This window comes from Mus pahari, chromosome 13 (assembly GCF_900095145.1).
Source record: "Mus pahari chromosome 13, PAHARI_EIJ_v1.1, whole genome shotgun sequence".
Classification (NCBI taxonomy): Eukaryota; Metazoa; Chordata; class Mammalia; order Rodentia; family Muridae; genus Mus; species Mus pahari.
The window spans coordinates 77,660,993-77,681,698 of NC_034602.1; the positions used below are offsets into that span (position 1 = coordinate 77,660,993).

General features: G+C 45.6%; 1 protein-coding gene across 3 annotated transcripts in view; it reads left to right on the forward strand.

Moving 5' to 3' along the window:
• The first annotated feature begins 1,365 nt into the window (after positions 1-1,365).
• The window catches only part of Slc4a4 (solute carrier family 4 member 4), a 326,617-nt gene continuing 307,276 nt past the window's right edge, over positions 1,366-20,706 (forward strand). Inside the window, exon 1 of one of the 3 annotated variants that reach the window (XM_021210774.2) lies at positions 1,366-1,476. The gene's annotated coding sequence lies outside the window, so the exon portion shown is untranslated. The remainder of the gene's footprint in view (positions 1,477-20,706) is intronic. The other 2 variants (XM_021210776.2, XM_021210775.2) reach the window with 2 other exon arrangements.

The following is a 20,706-nucleotide window of genomic DNA, read 5'->3' on the forward strand; positions in this document are numbered from 1 at the left end:
GGAAGGGAAGGGAAGGGAAGGAAAAAATAGTGATTCTACCATTAATGTATTTCACCTCTACACCCAAAGTCCCCATTCTCAGGCATCTTATTACCTATGTTAGAAGTGTTGGAAGCAGGAGTTAGTATGTGAAGTGACTTCTCCCGGGCTTATGTGTTTGGGTGGCTGTGTGGAGCCTCAACAGTGACTTTTACATACAAACTGCACGAACAGGAAACACAGACATGCTTGCACCATATGATATGTGGCATAAGCCCATTAGATGGCCATTCTACAGGAGTTTTCAGACTATTAGATGGTGTCTGTGCTGGCAACTGCTCACACCTTAAAGGACTGATGGCAGTAGTACTGGGCTATTGACATAATTGTGATCTGCTTGGCAAGGGGGTATTTAGTTAGCTTTAGCAGCATAGTAAATATGAAAGATCATTTTACAAATGCAAGAACCTGGCTTAGATGGCTGAGGGTGTTTCCTTAATTCAGACACAAGCCACCAATGACATCCCTGTGTCCCCCAGACATTCTTTGTCAAAAAAGATGACTGGTGACTTGACATGGACGCTGACAACACTTTCTTTACCAACACACCCCAAGTTTTGTAGAGTAGCATCCCGGAATGATCTGGGCTGGGGAAAATCCGCAGGCAACTTCAGGTTCTTCCCATGTGGGGGGACTGAGGCCAGCTGGATGAAACATTGAACCTATCTCTGGGTGCGAGAGAAGCCTGGCAAGGCGAGACTGCAGGGTCAGGAGCCAGATGCCCCCTCCAGCCCCGGGAGGGCGCAGCGTGCTGAGCCCCCGGCGAGGGCGGCGCGGCCAGAGGCCCCTCCCCTCCGCCGAAGCCCGGGCGGCTGACGCCGAACGGCGGCCGGGAGCCGAGGGGGCCGGGCGGGCGCGAGCGAGGGCAGGGCAGGGGGCCGGCCGTGGCCACTCGCGGCTTTAAATATGGATCGCGGGCTCGCGCTCGCCGCACAGCTTCGGCCGCCTAGCCCATCCCCGAACCCGGCCCCGGCTGCAGCGTCGGTTCCCGGCAGCCACACAGAGAGCCGGGCGCACACGCGGGAACTGCGGGAGGCAGAGTAGAGCGGAGCCGCCCCGCCGCCGCCGTCCCCTCTCCGAGGCCGGCACCTCCGCTCCGCGTCGCTGATCCCTCCCCGCGGGGCCGACCCTCCCGCGGCCACCCTCGCCCCTTGGCCGCCTCCCGGGCGCACAGTGCGCAGCCACCCACCCGGCGCCAAAGTTGTGACCGCTGCCCCGCGCGCTCTGCGACCGGCCGCGCCAACTTCCCAGCCCACGCCGCCCGGGTCCCCGCGCTCCCCCGCCTCCCAGCCCCGGCGGCGCGCGGGGCAGAGCTTAGGTGGAGGCGGCGGCCGAGGTGGCGGCGAAAGCGGCGGCGGCGGCAGCGGCGGCGGCGGCCGCTGCAGCCTCACACTCGGTCGCCAAGCTGGAGGAGCGAAGGAAGCCCGACCCCAGGAGGTGAGTGGCCGGAGAGGTGGCAGGGAGGGTCCGCCACGTCCCCATGCCTCGCCCGCGGGGTGGGCACTGGGTGGCAGTCCCGCAGGGTGCGCTGGCGGCCTCGGTGCGTCCAGGGAGGGACGCAGAGAGAAAGAGAGAGAGAGAGAGAGAGGTCAGTGGCGGGCCGGGCATCCCCTGGGCTGGGCGCCCGAGAAGTGTGGACACCGCTGCTGTTGCTGCGGAAAAAGTACTTTTTATTCTGTCTAAGCGTTCAGATGACGACTTTGGGTGGTTCTGTTTTCCCCCTACTGCATAGCCGCCTGCGCGTAACCGGGCGTTGTTGCCACGACTGTGGGGCCAGTGGACGCCCGGGCTGGGCTCAAGAGCAGTTGACACGTGTGTTTCCTTGAGCCCGGGTGGTCGCGGTGTGGCAGGGAACCTGCTTGAGGGGGGACACACCCCCAGATCCTTAAGCTCTGGAGGTTGGGGCAATAGTGCCATCGAGGCCGCGGTCCCTACTTCACTGTCCGCTCCAGGACCGGGCACTTGCATCTCTCCCTGGCACGCCGGAGGCGGGGGGTGAGTCAGGCAGATTCTCTGCAAGCGGCACACATTTATTTGCAAGGGGGGTGGTGGTGGTGTGGAGACAGAGGTTAAACTGGGATTTCTGTGGACTGGCGACAGCGGAGCTCTCCCTCAGGTACTCGGCAGCATGTGCATCTTGGCAAGGACAGGTGATTCCTTTCTTAAGTGCATTGCCCTCAGCCTTTGCCAGTCTGTTAAGAACAGCCACTGAGCGACAGCAGCTAACTGCAGCGGGGCTCCACAAAAAGGAAAGTTCTCCTGAGAACAAAAGGGGAAAAGAAAACTTGGGATACGCCAAGAAAGCATTTCTGCCTAGGCTCTAGCCAGTAGAGCACTTCTGGGTTCCCTGTAAAGGTGTAGCTTTGCCTTTCCCTACTCCTGGAGGCCCCACCTTCTCAGCAAGCTTGCCTGCAGCAAGTTCTTCCAGTCTGAAGTTGAAGTGCTCAGAGCACCTTTCTCTTCCCCTTGCTGCTTAACTTCTCTCTCTCTTTTCACTTCAGTGCTAGACAGACTTGCTCTGGGTGAAAACTCCCCGACCCTGGGCTGCAATAACACTCGCGAATCCTGGAAAGGCTCTTTCTTGAGGCGCTGCATCAAACTTCCCTTTCTTAATCGGGGACTTAGGGTTGCGATATTATCTGAGTGGAAGTGTGTATTGCTCACTACTGTCTTTTCTCACTGTGATGTGAAGAAATTCTCTCTGGCAGCCAGTCCTGTGCTCGGCGACTCAAAGACATAAAAAAAAATGTTTCTAAGAACCCTGGTCCTTGTGTTTGTCACGTTAGCGAAATACTTTTCAGTCATTATTGTACCTTAGCCCGGGACTATTTGTGCTTCATTCAAAGGAAGCGTGCCTGCTTTGTAAAGCTTTCATAGCAGAGAAAAACTTTTACTTTCATTTTAAAGTTAAATCTAAACAGGATTCTGATCTCTTACATCAAATGGTGAAATTTAATAGTTTTTTTTTTTTTTTTAACCATATCTCCAGGTATAGGTGAGATGGTACAAAACCCCCCATACCTAGGTGGGATAGGAAACTTCTGCTATGAATTCTTGAGGCATAGGACATATATATAGATGGGGTGAGAGACAGAAAATGGGATATTTTGGTCATGCCAGGTATATTTGAGAAAGCAGAAAGCCTCATCCCTTTCTACTTTACAGCATGAAAATGTCAGTATCATTATCTGGTTGAGGGCTATTTTTGAAGACATGCAAGGCAGGTGAGCTTTTCAGGTGGCCAGAAGTTTGCTCAGTTTGGTTCACTTTGCCAACATAAGAGAGCTCGCAGTGTATGCCAACAAGTGCCATCATTTTAAACGAAGACATTAGGGTCTACAGAGATACTGTAGAAAAGGAAGACAAGCATCTGTAATGGAGGAAAAAAAAAAAAAAACCGTGTTGGAAGCCAGGCAACCTTTGGGACATCTCCCAGCACACCCTGGTGGTAATCTCATTTTTCACTGAGCTCTGGCAAGTGCAATTTGAAGATTCTGATCTCTTGTTCTGTTAACAGGCACGATAGTCTGTGGCCGAAGCTCACAGCTTAAAGGAAAACAGCACTTAAGGAAGGAAACGCAGTGGTGAATCACTGTAGGTAATCAGGTTTCCCTGCCTGCCTTTGAGGGCGCTGCAGTCCCTGAGGACTGCTATTGTTCGGGGAGCCAGGCCTGGGAGAATGCACTGCTGCAGAAGTGTGGCCAAGATACTCTGTCAACTTGTTCCTTGGTGCTCCTTTGAAACACTAGGAATAAAGGCTTAAGTCTGGATTTGATGCATAGTCAGGTCTGGGTTGGAAAGAACAAGTGGAAGATGATTATGGTTTCCAAGTTTGTTTGTTTGTTTTTTTCATTTCAAAATGGAAGAGATCAGGGTACATGACTGATTGACCCGAGGAAGCTGTAAACAGAACACTTATCTTATTTGATGTTGCTTTTTTTAAGGACAACTTGAAGACCCATCAAATTTGTTTTTAATGGGGCCCTTTAGCAAAAATGAACAGTTAGAGAAAACCCAGGAACCAAATAGAACTTTACCAAACTCTTGCATATAGGTATTTTAGGGGATAAATTCTGTTTCTTTGATATAAGGTCAGGGGTATGTTGGATACAAATATTTTTTGCCTAACTCCCAACGTTCAGACCCTTGGTACATTTTGGTCATAGATGCTTGGGTCCTAACTTGAAGGCATTTCGTGTACCCACCACTGCACATGTTCAGCTATTTTTTCCAGCCATAGTTGTGGATACTCTTTTACGAAGTGCTGTCTAATCTGCATAGTTAGACACAAAACCGCACAAATTCAGAGGTGGCTCATTTTATTTTATCTTCCGCCACATTGACTACTATCACAATGGCTCTGAGGCTATGACGTGTACTGCATTTCTCTGGCCTCAGCAGAGAGTGCCAAGACAGTTGGCAAGGCCCCAAAGGAAGATGAGAGTGTGAGTGGTCATGCTTTTATTTACCTGCTGTGAGGTGGGAGAGAGAAAAAAACGCTTCCTCCAGTCTTCTACAGGAAGCGTACAGGGGTATACTCCTTAGTAATAACGTCTTTATTGCCCCTGAATTAGGAGCTGTATTGAAAACGGATGGCAGTGGAAATAGTAATAACAGTTATGGTGAAACTGTTATTCATGTGTTGTTTGTGGGAGCCAAAATGTGGTCTTCTTCCCCGAGAATCAAGCAGATGGAAGATGTTTTTATACTTAGCTATGAGACTCGAAAATCAAGACAGAACTTTTTAAAAAAACCACCTTGAGAAGTTATGGGTAGAGGCTGTAATTCATAGTCTATCTGCAGACCCCTGCTTCATCTTCATCAAAGAACAATGGTGAAGGGGATGGGTGTTATTTCAGTCACACAGGAAGAGGGTAAAACAGATGAAAGTTCATCCCGTTTAATGTGATCTTTATCACCCCTAGGCCATGCCACCCATCAGCAATGCCCACTTGCTTTAGGGTTGAGGTTTGAGATGCCACAGTGCTGAAGGTGTTGCCCTGCTTAATTCTCAGTTTGGGTGTTTTCAGTTGTAACTTCAGTCTTGGGGGCTAAGTTTATTTTCATGCAGAATTCACACAGCAGTAAAGCACCCAAAGCTTTGCCTAGGACACCTCCTAATGATTGCTGGGATCTAGTTATATAGTCAGCTATTTGGCATGCTCTCTTCCAGAAAGGCTCCGAGCGGCAGAGAGACGAAGATGTATATAGAAGAGGACTCCCGTCACTCAGGAGATCTCTTAGAGTCTTTGTATAGGAAGCACATTTGAGTTACGATTGTTGTAAGAGCTCTAATATCACAGTCAACAGTAAACAAGGAAACAGAAGATAGAAATGGGCTGAGATTGGTAGGTACATAGCGGATGCTGAGCTGGCTGAGTGGACGGCCCGTTGGTAAAGGAAGAGGAGACCAAAAGGCCATAAACGGAAGTAAAGCATAAGGCTTAAGATTTGATAGTGTCATGTATGGCAGTGTCCCTTCTTCTTCTTTCCTTTTTTTCCCCTTACTCCTTCCATCAGCCTCACCTATTTAAGTTTTGATTGAGGTACAATATGTAGTTAGAACATCTCAAATGCCATAAGCATCATCGAATGGCTCAACAATCTACTTGAGTGAATCCACCTCTGGAACCGGCACTCACATCAGGATGCAGGTCAATGGAAGCCCCCAAGGCTCCGGTCCCCTCCCCTGAAAGCCACTGTCCCTTCAACAGTACCTTCTCACTCCTGAGGCTGTGGATTACCTGTCACTCAGTTTTCCATGAGCAAGCCCTGTGGCGGTCTGACCTTTCTTGTTGGATGCTGTGTTTGGGAGATTCGGTCTGGGTTCAGGAGTAGCAAGTTTGTTTACTCTCATTGTTCTGAGGTGAATCACTTCTGGGGAACAGCATGATACGTTTATCTGTTCCATTCTTGATGGATACTGTTTTCAATATTTGTCTCTTATGAAGTGGGCTGATATGCGTATTCCTGAATATATCTTTTAGTAAGTGTGGAGAACTTAGTAGTGTGTGTTGAGTTCAGTTGTTAGATTTGGTTCAGTAGTTGATGGCTTCCCTCAAAGTTGGTACAGATTCATCCTTCTACATGCAGTGAATGGAAGTCTTCCACAAACATCTTTATGAACAGTGGGCCTTTTGTGCATTGCACATTTTACCTAGCCTATATGTGCATATCACATCATGGATTTAATTTACACTGTCCAGTGTACTCTTTAAAATGTTTATCAGGTAATCCATTAGTTTAGTTATTATTGTCATTTTTTGTTTGCTCCTGAAGTTTCTGTCTAATATATTATCCCAAGAAAGGAAGGCTTTAATACCTGGGAAACTAATTTCATTTACTTGTTTAGAAAGCACAGCTAGTTGGGCAAACTTGTTCATCAGTAGAGCCTTCTCCTAAATACTGCCAGTATGTAAAGAGACTAGGAACATTTGAACTTGACTGTCCCAATGGTAGGAATCTATAAAATCCCATCCTTAAAAAACAGCCTAACGTTCAACTTTGAACTAACACTCTAAGGCATGGAGAACTACCCTTGTCCATTATAGCAACTCAACATGACAGTCACACGTCTTGTAATGTTGCATTGCTCGGTGTTTGATGGAGACCTGCTTTCGGAAGATCCATGAATTGAAGACCCAAACGTCTTATACTACCCAACATTTGATTTGCAGAATTTAAGACATTGTCAGTTTAAATTTTATTTTATTTTATTTTATTTTACTTTATTTTATTTTACCAAAGTCACTATAGAACTAAACTCACAGAGGAGGTTTCAGGCATTCACCAAATGAGCTTTATTAAGCTTTGTTCTGACTTATACATATGTTAGTTATTATCATCATTGTGTCCTGCAGTGCTCTTTATTCGTGAATGGTGCCAGCACCCAGAGCAATTGCTGGCATATTAATAAATGCTTGGCTCACTGGATGAACACCACATTTTGTTATCTTCCTTAGGTTCTTACTCGGAGTAACTCAAACTGTGCTTTGCAGGTTTTCCTCTAAGTCTTTTATTTTCTGTTGATAAAGCTGACTTCTGAGCAGGGTTTGTGAAACATTACGTTGGAAATTGAGTCTTACCAGCCAGAAGTTTGAGTTCACCCGTTTCGTTATATGGGTCATATTAAGTCTGGGTCCCATGGAACACACACTGGACCTAAAGCACCCTTGAAAAATGATTATTTTGCTCTTCAGTTTATGGATGATTCCCCTAAAGCCTACACACCACATATTTTTAGCCTGTGTAATTAGAGTGCTAGGCAACACATTTCCAGATCTAGACTACTGGAGTGGCTCCTCCAGGCCGGAAACTTTGGAAACCATGTTGCACAGGGAGTTGAACAGTTGAGGGAGAATCTCCACTGAAAGCTCCAGCTCAGAAAGAACCCTTTCCACCCACTGTGGACACAGTGTTTCCCACACGTGCCCGCTGTGCCCTGAAAGACAGGGTGCAGAGCACAGCTCTGCCCGCCCTGTGAAGCAGCCGCTCCTAACTCCCGCTTCTCAGCTAATGGTCGATTTTGAGACTCTTTTTTTCTTTTGCCTATTTAAATAGAATTAAAATGTGTGTGTGTGTGTGTGTGTGTGTATATGTGTGTGTATGTGTGTGTGTATGTGTGTGTATATGTGTATGTATGTGTGTGTGTATGTGTGTGTGTCTATGTGTGTGTGTCTATGTGTGTGTCTATGTGTGTGTATGTGTGTGTGTATGTGTGTGTATGTGTATGTGTGTGTGTATGTTTGTGTGTATGTGTGTGTGTATGTGTGTGTGTGTCTATGTGTGTGTGTATGTGTGTGTGTATGTGTGTGTGTGTATGTGTGTGTATGTGTGTGTGTATGTGTGTGTGTATGTGTGTGTATGTGTGTGTATGTGTGTGTGTATGTGTGTGTGTATGTGTGTGTGTGTATGTGTGTGTGTGTGTGTTGAGGATCACATGGTGCTTTTAATCAGTGGTAGGTTTGACTTTGCAAATCAGGCTGGCAATGCAAGGAAGATGGGTTTTTGTTTATTTTAAAAGATTTTGTTTATTTATTTTTAAGATTTTATTTTATGCATATGAGTACACTGTCATTCATATGTCTGGTGAGTTCAGACACCACCAGAAGAGGGCATCAGATCCCTCAGAGAATTGTGAGCCACCATGTAGTTGCTGGGAATTGAACTCAGGACCTCTGGAAGAGAAGCCAGTGCTCTTAACGGCTGAGCCATCTCTCTGGCCCAGGGATAAGTGTTTAAAGAATTGGATTACAATAACTCTAGTATCTAAACTGGTGTAAAATAGAAATTAATACATTCTTCATTTCTAGTGTTCTCAGCAGGGAAATCTGTTGCCTACATGGCTTGATGCAACAGACCTAATGCCTTTAATACATGTTTAACAGGCACTTGGGTGTTGATGGCTGCACTCTAAGGGGCCCCTCTTGGAAGATGCATGACCACAGCCACAGCAGGACAGCAGTTCAGCTGCTCAGCACATTCCCTCAGTTCTTGGACCTCTATAGACTGTAGGAGGCAAGCACTCACCATGTGAGCAGAGTTGGACCTCCTGGTAGAGAGCTGTAATGGTGAATTGTTAATCCACACTGAGATCCTGGTGGGTCTCATGTGCTCTACACCCACCCAAGAGCTCTGGATTCATGAATGAAATACACACACACACACACACACACACACACACACACACACACACAGAGTGATATTTTAAATATTCCCCGACTAGCTCAATGGTTGGGCACTTCCAAATTTCCCTGCAGCTAGCACACACTCCCATTCAGTATTCCTGAGTTAACACCTTTCAAAATCTATATTTTATTTCAGCTACCCCAGACTCAATTAGGGGAGTGGCCCCTAGGGCCACTTTCCAGGATTCTTAGCTGTTGGTGGGCCTTTTTTTTGTTTTTCGAGACAGGGTTTCTCCGTGTAGCCCTGGCTGTCCTGGAACTCACTTTGTAGACCAGGCTAGCCTCGAACTCACCTCTGCCTCCTGAGTGCTGGGATTAAAGGCGTGCGCCACCACACCCTGCTCGTTGGTGGGCCTTTAAGTCTGCTCTCTCTTTTAAGACCTGTCATGACTTGGTCTGTCCTATGCCCCTCTCAGGGCAGAATCCCCTTTTCTCCCCTGTCATCTTGTCCAGGAACCAATCCCAAAAGTCCCTCCTCTTTCACCCTGCCCAGCTTTTGTCCGTTGGCTCTTTCTTGATTATTCAAAAAACAATTGGGGACGGGAATCCTCAGTGTCTGGACATGCTGATTGCCGTGTGATTCTGGGAGCCGAATTAAGACAAAGCATTAGAACCAATTCTCATCAGGGAGCTTGTTGAAGTCCTGATGAACTTCAACCACCACAAATCAGTCACCCCCGGAAAATGCTGGGTATTAACTGATCAGGCAGGTACATAAGGCTCACACATCCTCACTGTTACAGGTTGAGCTTCTTTGCCAGAGAAATGAGAAGAGGCAGATGGGGATGCATCAAAGGATTTAGCTCAACAAGGTCAGGTAGATTCCCTCGAAGAGACATTAAGAAAGACAATGAAAATTCACCCAAAAACACCAGGAGAAAACAAAGCTCAAGCAATTGGAGTTTTACTTTTCTTTCAAAAGTTTTGACTGTGAGTCCTTCCTGAACACTCACCGCTCACCATTCTGCCCTGCGCTTTGGCTTGCTCTCAGGTGAGCGTGCTCTTCTATGTTGAACACTTTTTCAGTCTGGGTGGGAGACACGCATCTTTCACGCTGATGCCTTAACTGTACATGCTAGGGCAAAAAAGACTTAAAATGCCCGTGTTCTCTGAGTCGGACTTCTGGAGGAACTGACCACAGGTAGCAGCTGTGACTCATTGTTGTCCTGCCTCTCTGTACATGTCTTGTGACTTATTGATTTGGGATCCAGTAACTGTGGGGTAGAACTTTGTTAGAAGTATTTGTTTTCTGTTATTGATTCTTGGAAAACAACCCATTTTGATTTGAGTGGCTTCTTTGTTCTCTGTGTTGTACATTCTCTTACTATTTATTTGAGATTAAAAGTATTAATAGTATTTAAAGGCTTTTAAGTTTTATTTTAAAAAGATATTTCTCTTTGTGTGTGTGTGTGTGTGTGTGTGTGTGTGTGTGCGCACGTGTATGTGCACTTGTGTGAGTGTGCTCCTGTGGAGATCAGGAGCACTTGGATCCCTTGGATCTTACAGGCATTTGTTGATGCCCTGACTGTGATGTGGGTTCTAGAATCCAAACTTCAGGTCCCATCATTGGGTGGCTGGGACTCCTAAGCACTGAGCCACCCCATCCAGCCCCAGTTTCTTTTGGAATCATTATAAATTAACATAAGAAGTTGTTAAAATGCAGGACAGGAAGTTCGTCATGTCCTTTATTCAATTTCCTCCCACTTTTAAGATTCCTGGAAGACATCTTAACTTGGTGGCTTCTCATTCAAACTACTTTTTATGTTGATCATATTTTGCATCTTGGATAAGGAGTTCTAAGTTCAGATGGTCTTACACAATCTCTGAAAGATGTTATACAAATATAATTGGGTGAGTAATATTTGCCGGCATGAAAATATTATATCTCCATGTTAGGTGTTTGATAACTGGCCTTACAATATGTGTGAAGGCATAGCATATTCTGGTGCTTTATAGATGATCTCTTGTTTGTATGTATAGTATTTATAGTAAAATCTTACTATGTGTCCCTATACTAGGACACATATTTGAGTTTAATTATCTCTTACTGAGGACTTTCAAGTACTCTTTGTGCATGCGTTTGCCTGTGCGAAGTGTCATCAGCAGTGCTCCCTCAAGGGCCTAAAGAGATGGCACAGTAGATGGACAGATGCACAGAGCTGTGCTCTGCTCTTGCATAGGACCTGGGTTGAGCTCCCAACACTGACACGGTGGCTCACAACCATCTCTATCTCCATTTCAGAGGATCTAGTGCCCTGTTCTGGCCAGCCCAGGCACTGCACACACACAGTGCACATCCATACATGCAGGCAAAATATTCACGCACGTGCCAAATTAAAACGTATCTTAAGAAATGAATACTCCCTAGAGGGTTTTATCTTGTTTTCAAGATAGACATTACTGGAAAAGGTGTAGGTCCAGTGTAGAGAAATAGAGAGCCCAGCATGAGCGCCTGAGAACAGACAGACCTGTATGAAGACTTGTGGTTATAACCAGTGGTGTCTGATATCTGAGTGAGATGTCCCTGAAGCCTATGACACTGTGAACACTTTCCTCAAACCCAAAAGCTTGAGAACCAGAAGCACCAGTTATAACAGAAGAATTAGGCTTACCATGATGATACTCAAAGTTTTGTATAGTAGCTATTTCTCAGAGCTGCTTATCACATGGAGAAACTGGCTTCTTCAGAAGAAGAACATCTGGAGAAATCCCTCAGGGACCACATGTTCATATAGCTGTGAAGAGAAGATGGGCATATTTGGTCACGAGGCCTAATCTTCTGGTGACCATGCTCTCCGCATCCAGGGTGTTCGGAGCCATTCCCTTTGCACAGAGCTCTGTTCCTTCAGCTCGCTGGCCGTGATGTGTAATATGTCTCTCTTCCTCAGGAAGATCTCACTGAACCATGATCTGGATGGTGGGTCCAACCCCACATGACAATTTCTGGCATCTTCCCCAGCATGTCATGTCTCGGCTCTTACCTTAACCGGAGGGCACTAGTGTGTGCACAGTCTCAACTTTATATGAGATTATAAAATGAGCACATAGACCTTGTGATGATTTCTCTGAATCCAGTCTTTGCTGCTATTGAAATCATTATGTATAATTTCTTGATTTGGAATAATTCCACCAGTGGGAAGTTGTTTGCTTTCCCAAACAAATGAGGCAACTTTTGTTTTCTGAAAGTTTAGGAATCATTGCCAGGGGCTGGGAGGCTGGCTCAGCGGGCAGAGCGCTTGCTGCGTGGACACGAGGACCTGATATTGGAGTCCCAGCATCCGTGGATGGACCAGCGGGTATGGCAGAGCAAGCCTGGAATGCTAGTAGGGAGGTGGAGGCAGGGGCATTCTGGGAGCTCACTGGCCATTTACTGTAGCCAATGCGGAGTTCCAGGCTCAGAAACAGACCCTGAATCAAAACTAAGCTGGTGGAGAGTGATAGAGAAAGATACCTAGTTTTGACCTCTAGCCTCTATGTATGCGTTGGCACATGCACCTATACAAAATGGACCTATATAAAGGTGTGTACGTAACACACACACACACACACACACACACACACACATACACACACATACACACACACATACACAGGAGAGAGAGAGAGAGACAGAGAGAGAGAGACAGAGAGAGAGAGACAGAGAGAGAGACAGAGAGAGAGACAGAGAGAGAGACAGAGAGAGACAGAGAGAGAGAGAGAGACAGAGAGAGAAGGGGAGGGAGGGGGAAGGGGAGGGGGAGGTAGAGAGGGAGAGACAGAGATTGTGTTTGATAACTTTTTGCAGCATAACAAGGCGTTCACAATTTCGAGTTTGGGAAGTCCACATCTCCCCACTTGGTTGCTGCTTTTAGCTACTGTGACGGAGAGATACATGAGCTTGAACAACCTCAGGTCTTTATCGAAAAGCCAGAGCAACAGCAGAGCAGGTCAGAACATGTAGGCTTCTAGCGGCTTTCTGCTTGGAGTGCATCTCTAAGTGTCTGGGGATGTAAGTGCTTAGGGAGTGTGGCGCCTTGGGGAAAAAGGGGGATGGACAAAGGCTTGCAGCCCTGGCTGTGGGGTGCCCAGTCTAAGGCAGCAAGGGGTCTCTGGAGGGACCTGGTTCTGGGAAACTGTGAACCTGCCTGCTTGAGTTAACAGCGGTGGGTGCTGTCAAGTATTCCCTTCAGTAGAATTTTCTGATGATTGAAGCTTACCTAATTAGGGTCCGAGCTAAAATTGTCTTAAAACATTTTTGATGGTCATCATTGTAAAGTGAGTCGTACATCCTTATCTCCCATCTTAGTGACACATGGAACAATTTTCCCTTTGCCTGCCTCTCTTGATCTTTATGCAATTCAGAGAGCGTGTCCAGGGTGGGAATGGGTGGGCTGATTGCTATATGGCTATTAACCAACTTGTTCATGCTCTTAGGCCTTAATCTCTGATTAGATAGCTGTGGCACCTTAAATTTTTTTTTTAAGACAAAAGTGTGGATAATTGTATCTTGGAGAGAAAAGTGACACCCTCACGTGCACACTGATAATCCCCAAAGGCTGTGTGAAGGGCAGAGCCAGCAGAGGCTGAGAGGAAGAGCAGGCCTTGGGAAGATGCTAATCTCAGCTTCCTTCCTGAAGCCTCCTTGTACCCGCAGGCTGGTGAGGCTCAAGCGAAGCTCCATACGTTTCTGGATCCTCTGTATCTGTCAGAACTTTCTGGTGCTGCTTATGACGGTGGGCTCTAGAGCCAGAGGGCCTGTGCTCATGTGCCACCTCCTGCACTGTCTCCAGTGTGTGCACCTTGAGTAGCTGATGAGATCTTGGGGGTGGGGGATTGGGGTCTTGTGCTGAGGAACAATGGAAGAGAGAAAATGGGAGTGAGCAGAGAGAGGAGCTGGAATGTAAGACAAGAATAAGGCAGGCTTCAACAGGTCCCCAGCAGGATCTCCGGAGAACCGCCAGGTGTCCCACTTGGGAAGGGGGAACAGGCCCTAGGACTTCTTCACCACAGAGCAGTATCTGGAGGGGCTGTGGCTGGTGGTTTTGTGTCCCCAGGTCTCAGCTTCTCAGCTGAGCTCACCTAACTCAGTTCCCAAGACTTAAGTAAGTTAGTGGGGATGGTGTACTTAGAAAAGTGCATGGGAAGTTACATTTGGTGTTTTTCAACTCTCCCTGACCCTAGGCCCGCAATGGAGTGCTCTCCTCTCCTTACTAATGTTTCCTAGTTCTTCCTCTAAGAAGATGACACCTGGCAATATATTAGGGGCAATTTGATGCATTCTAATGGGTTACATGTCCTACTGGTATTTATATATGTTTACTGGGAAGATCCAGAAGGAATAAGTACTGACATTACAATCTGAAGAATTTGGTCATATGGCAGGTGACATTTTTAAGAGAGCATGTTTGTGTGTGTGTGAGAGAGAGTGAGCAAGAGAGCGATCAAGCGAGGCACATCTTAGCCTCCACCAAGGATACAGACAGCGTTCTCTAAATGGAAGCAGAGCTCAGGAGAGACAGGAAAGTCCGCTCGGTTTTTGCACCTTACTATTGCCCTGGTGCCACAGGAAGAGGTTAGCCCCTGCCATCAGTTAATGTGACCTTGACAATGAAATGCTTGTCCCTTAAACATTCTGGAATCCTTTTTGTTACTTTTCAGCATTTAAATGACACCAACGTAGGGTACATCACCTAGAGTATTTTAGAAATTTGGTTTCGAATTAATGCTCTTGTGGGCTTTAGCTTCTGCTGGTTCACTTCTCGCTTAGTGGCGGGCATGGTCAATTTTTATATTCTCATTAGGGACATGAGTGAGTGCTAAGTACTTTGAAAATGGGGTCCCCTTATATGGTTGCTGTGATATGTGTATGTATATGTGTATATGTTTATATGTGTGTGTGTGTGTATATATATATATATATATATATATATATATATATATATATATATATGTTGTTTTTGTTTTAAAAGGACTGATAACACTGTTAACATTAAAGCAGAAATAGTCATGAAACATGTCAAGTGTGGATCAATATTTAATTATTGGCATAATGCCCTGAAGCTAGCAGAGTAGAGCCGGAGTTTCAGACATCTGTCAGCTGTTCCCCACAGGTTTTAGGAACCAAACTTGGGACCTCTCAAGAGAACAATTGCACCTAACCATTGATCCACCTTTCTAGTTCCTCCCCAAAATAGTATTTTAAAAAAGATTTATCTATTTTATGTATTTGAGTACACTGTCACTTTCTTCAGACACACCAGAAGAGGGCATCAGATCTCATAACAGATGGTTGTGAGCCACCATGTGGTTGCTGGGACTTGAGCTCAGGACCTCTGGAAGAGCAGCCAGTGCTCCTAACCGCTGAGCCATCTCTCTAACTCCTTATCTGTTGAGTTCAGCTTCCACTTCAGCTTAAATTACTTGTAGGTGCCTTAGGTTTTTTTTTTTTTTTTTTTTTTAGGAAGTGAGATTGTTAGGAGTGATCCACAGAAAGAAATTTATTTAGACATTTATTATAAACTACTATTAAGAAGAAGAGGACTATGTGGATACATTGCATCAGCCAGAATCAATGAGAAATTTTTGTGTTACTTTAATTCTTGGGCACTGACTGTTATTTGGATGGAGCAGTCTTCTGGACTCCATGCAGTTTCATAGTTACTTTCCTGCTCTGAGTCATGAGTCTAATGGAGATCTGATCTTCTCACCAGCAATTAGCATTTTTTAAACAACCTGTTGAGATTAGGAAAGCTGAACACATTTAAGATCTCCCTTTAGTATTTGATTGAGACATGTTTGGGAGGGATGAATACGAATATAGATAAAATATTTAAAGGTCAGTAGTATGTGTGTAAAACATGTTAGTGGTTACATGTGAGTGGGAAAAACTCATCCCATAATAAGCTCTTTGGAAAGGCAAAGATGCCTGTGTTGGTTAGTCTTTGACAATTTGATAGAAACTAGAGTCATCTGGAAAGAGGGAGTCTCAATTAAGGAATTGCCTCCATTAGACTGACGTGTGGGCATGTCTGTGGGGCACTTTCTTGACGAATGATTGACATGAGAGGGCCCAGCCCACTGTGGGTGGTGCTACTCCTGGGCCCACGGTAAGAAAGCAAGCTGAGCAAGTCACTGAGCAGCACTCTTCCATGGCCTCTGGCTGCAGTTCCTGCTTCCACATTTCTGCCTCATGCGCCTGCCCTGGCTTCTGTCAACAATGGACTGTGACCTGTCCGCTCAAATAAACCCTTTTCTCCACCAAGATGTTTCTGGTCAATGTTTATAATCACAGCCTTTGAAAACAAATTAGGACAATGGCTTTTAAAGTTGCATTTAGGGGATTAAGACACATAAATTACCTTGTAAGAAAACTGTGTTGAGGGCTGTCAAGTAGGTAAAAACTCCATAGGCAAGAATGTTATGCAGGCATAGCGTTGAAGTTCCAAACAGATTAGGACTTGGGGGTGGAGGGTTTCTTGTTTTGCAAGAGATAAGGGCTAGCAAATGGTATTGCCTTCAAAGCTGGTATAAGTGAGAATGACCTCTGTACTTGTGTGTCTAATCCCGAGCTGGGCACAATTACTGTGTGGTGGCTTTGAAGATGTTTGGCTCATAACTTCTGCTTAAGAGCTACTTAATGAGAGAGAGAGAGAGAGAGAGAGAGAGAGAGAGAGAGAGAGAGAGAGAGAGAGAAGCAGAAAACACTCCCACCCTACAATCCTATTAAGTGTGTGTGTGTGTGCGCGCGCACGTGCGCGCATGTGCGCGCGCGCTTTGCCTGCAGATGTCTGTGCACCACATGTGTGCAATGCTCGTGGAGGTCAGAAGAGGCTGTCAGGTCCTGTGGTCCTGCAGTTACAGATGATTGTGAGCTGCCACGTGGGTGTAGGGAATCAAACCCAGGTCCTCTAGATGAGCCAGTGGTTTTAAACGCCGAACCATATCTTCAGCATGATTTGGTGAAAAGCAACCCAGTTATGAGGTGTAAAATAAAGAAACGCAAACTAGCAAAGTTTATAATTAGGGAAGAACATTTCTTCCTCCAGAGCTTTTTGGTAGATAGACTGATTGTTGCTTCATTGCTTCTGTTTAGAATGCAAAGTTTAATCAGTTCTTAGTCATAACTATACATTTCATATGGTCATGGACACACACATGAGTGTTTGCTGTAGCAATGTACCAAAGAAGTACATTAAACCAGAGTTTAAACTGCGTACAAAGTTTCGCGAGTGAAATGCCTTATTAACTTCCCTCTATTACACAGCTCATGTGAAATGCCAAAGAGAAAGGAAGTACGATAAGTAAAGATGATAAATCCCCATCAGACCACATTATTAGAACTTACATTTTCTCTGAAAATCAAGTACTAGCTCTTTCTCACAAGGCAGTCAAAGGCTGTCAGGAGGGAAGGACAGGCCCGTACAGGCGTCACCATGAGCTCTTTGGTCTAATGGCCTAAATGCAAGGGGAGAGAAAGCAGAGACTTTTACACTAATGGTTCAGGCCCATGGCAGATCCAGTGAGCTCACTTTCAGTGTGGTTTGCTGAAAATTGATGATGATATTTAGCACTTAGCGTCTTATTCTCAAAGCACTTTACAGATGCTGAATAATTAATTGCCACAGCTCCCACGTGGGGGTCAAGTAGCAAGCATGTCTTTCTGTGTACCAGGAAACCATTATGTTACAGCTTGGAAATGTTGATTTTTTTTTTAATTTATTTTTATTTTTAGAGGTGTCTTTGTTCTCCAAGGTGAGCAGGGTTTTCATTGTTGTCCTGGTTTCTAGTCACAGGGTTGAGGGAAAAGTAATCAAGGATGCTGAATGCTTGAAAACTATTTTTTTTTCCTTCTCACTTATGCTGTCTACACTTGTATGTGTGGGTGGGTTTTGTGTGTGTGTGTGTGTGTGTCCACACATGCTCACAGGTCTGCACAGAGGACAAACTCAGTCAGCCCTTACTCTCTACCATGGGGGAGGCCAGTTCTCTCTGTGGTTTGACTGCTGCATAGGGCAAGGTAGTCTCTGGGAGCCCCCAGGGACTCTCATCTTCTGTTTCCCCATCTCCCTTGTTGGAGCCTCAATACTGCAGACCTTTCCCTATGTATGCGTGTTTAGTGATTCACACTCAGGAGCCCACACTTGCACGGCACCAGCTCCAACCCCTGAGCCATCCTCCTAGTCCAAACTTCACTTTTCATTCTCACTTTGGGCCTGCTCACGATTTGGAGTCCTCGCTGTTTTGAAAATGCACTCATTTTAATATTAGTAATTTAATGTTTATAGTTAAGTCCAGTTACCTGTTACCCTGTAAGCTTACAAGATGGGAAACTTGTCGAGAGTATGAGGAACAACTGTGAGTGGTCCCAAAAATATAAATCTCATGTAATGTAAGTCTCATAAAATATTTTCAATGAAGGAACAAATCTTCTACATAGTAGTTTTATCTCTCTCCGACTTTAACTCCGTCTTGGAGTCGGAGGAATGATTAAGGCAGACTTGTGGGCCTGACAGTGCACTGCAGGCAGTGTCTGGATGACTCGCAATAAGGATAAAGTTATGTCAGATAGTTGCAGAACAAGAGAGGCTGAAAGATGCTAACTTACTTGAAATCTGATCAATGTATAATAAATATAATACCGCTGGGAGTCTAGTGCGATCACCACTACCCTGTAATCAAATGAGAGTCAGACCATTCTTTTCTTTTCCCTTTCTTTCTTTCTTTCTTTCTTTCTTTCTTTCTTTCTTTCTTTCTTTCTTTCTTTCTTTCTTTCTTTCTTTCTTTCTTTCTTTCTTTCTCATTATTTATTGTTGTTGGGAGCATTCCAAATACTCTCTATTACCTGTTCTGAAACTTACCGTTAGTTATAGGCAACTAGTTACATGACTGGCTGTAGTGCAGTAGAAATCTCATCTAACTGCTCCTTCCAAGTTGTTGACTATTTTCTTATGTCTCCTTCTGCCTCCCTTTCCAGATGAGAGGGTCTAAGTTAGAGACTACAGTGACCATATGTAGCTGTGGTGGTCATGTATCTGACAGGGGTTTGAGAAGAGGGAGGGAAGGACCATGTGTCCAGTGAGCTCGGACAAGGGACGAAGACAGGTGGGTTGGAATCTCAGGAGTGTTGTCTCTGTCCTTCCAGAGACAACCAGGTTTGTTTGTGTTGCCAGCGTCAGGAAGTCTACTGATTAGCTCTCTGGGGAGAATCAGAATGAAGTCACCGTGGCCTGCCTGCACAGAAGGCCATCCTGAGCCCAGGTTCTCAACCTCCAAGATAGGAAAAGAGCCAGGGTCCTGCCCGAGAGCAGTTAATCCCCTTACGCTTTGAGCAACTTACCGCACAACAAAAAGAACGCTGTGGTAATTATTTCTGACGAATGCCGAATGCCGAGTGTATGATAAGTGCCTTCAAAGGTGGGATTAGATTCCTTGTCGCCTCAGAGGGTGAGGTGCTAGAGATTGCTCAAGGGTTGAATCACACCTGTTTACCAACACAAGCAGCGGTTACTAACCTAGGGGTCTTAGGGCCTGCTCATGGGCTTCAGGAAAGTCCACAGGCTGCTAAATATTGTCTGCAGAGTGTATGTGTGTGTGTGTGTGTGTGTGTATGTGTGTGTGTGTGTATGTGTGTGTGTGTATGTGTGTGTGTGTGTGCGTGCGTGTGTGTGTGCGTGCATGTGTGTGTGCATGCATGTGTGTGTATGTGTGCGTGCGCGTGTGTGTGTATGTGTGTGTGTATGTGTGCGTGTGTGTGCATGCGTGTGTGTATGTATGTGTGCGTGCGTGTGTGTGTATGTGTGCGTGCGTGTGTGTGTGTGTGTGTGTGTATACGCACGTGTGCGTGTCTTTCTATGGGAGAGAGATGCATTCCAAGTATTTGTGGTGGCTCTCAAGTTTTAAAAAGCATAAAACATTTAATATTTGACACAGACTCGTATTCCTTAAGAAAATTCAGATGACCCTACCCAAGTAACAGTTCTCTACTCCTCCAAATCAGGATGGATAGGAGGTGAGAGCCAGTTGACTCTGGGACACCACCTCTGAAAATCCGGCGTTTTCAGTTTTATCAGAGAGTGTAGTGGTGCAGAGGAAACTCGTGCACATGTTTAACCACAGCATATTAAACCTGAAGAGACAGAGAGCAGCTCCATTTCATCTGCCAATGGTCACGAGGTCTGAATCAAGTAGACCCAGAAGGATAAGAAAACTTCACCGGACACCTGTGATTCTGCTCACGTTTAGACGTAGGATCCTTTGATGGTACATTTATCAATTCAGGATCATAACAATAAAAAAAAATCCTGTAATTCACACGAGGACAGATTTGTCAGGTGCATTCCTATATTCCTTTTAATTAAAATGTTTTTATTTCTGATACGACATATTTTGATCATGTTCCTTCCCCTTCTTCAGCTGCTCCCAGATCCTGCTGGAGAGAGAGCTATTAAATGCTAAGGTTCACAATAGTTTTCATATTCCTAAGGGAGAGTATGTCTGCATATCTACAGGGCCAAATGTACGCCAACCCTGACGTCAAGTATCCTATTTGATAATTTGGTGGGCATTGAACATTCTTCCTCTTCCTCCTCCTCTTCTTAAATAAAAACACTTAACCAAGATCCCTGATTTGAAACACACTTTAAAAACTGAAACGGGCTGTCGAGTGAAGTAGCTGAGCCGATCACCCTCCTGAGGTGGGCACGGAGGCTCTGGGAGGGGAAGAGCGCAGCTGGCTATGGCCCACCCTTGAGCCGCTGCTGCCCACCCTTGAGCTGCTGCTGCCCACCCTGAGCTGCTGCTGCCCACCCTTGAGCTCCTGCTGCCCACCCTTGAGCTATTGCATGGTCTTCCAGGCACCTTTGTGTGGCCAAGAACTTAGTGAAGGCAAAGCTTAGGTGGAGAGAGAAGATGAGTGCCCGAGATCTGTTTTCCCATCACTAATATCCGAGGTGTTGGATTGCTTCCCTCTACTGAAAAATTAAAATGACAGAAACTAGCCATT